The sequence below is a fragment of the Aptenodytes forsteri genome, unplaced genomic scaffold (genome assembly GCF_000699145.1).
Source record: "Aptenodytes forsteri isolate BGI_AS27 unplaced genomic scaffold, ASM69914v1 Scaffold422, whole genome shotgun sequence".
Classification (NCBI taxonomy): domain Eukaryota; kingdom Metazoa; phylum Chordata; class Aves; order Sphenisciformes; family Spheniscidae; genus Aptenodytes; species Aptenodytes forsteri.
This window is the reverse complement of record NW_008795687.1, coordinates 457,722-457,979: the sequence shown is the minus strand read 5'-3', so window position 1 is coordinate 457,979 and position 258 is coordinate 457,722.

Genomic DNA, 258 nt, shown 5'->3' with positions numbered 1-258 from the left:
CCAACCACCGGCTCCTGCCTCCCCTCCCAGTGGGTCCCCAGTTTTCTCCAGGGGGGTGCAGCGCTGGCTGCGGGGTCCCGCTCCCCTCTCCCCGCCACCGAGCCCAGCTCGTCCCGTGCAGCCCGACCCTGGGCGCCGGGTGGGGCCTTTCAGCTCCAAACTGTCGCGGTGGCCAAAGTCCAACTGTGCCATCTCCAGTTTCTGGCCACCTCCTGCCCTCTCCCTGCCAGCCCGGGGACAGCCCCGCCCCTGCCCTGC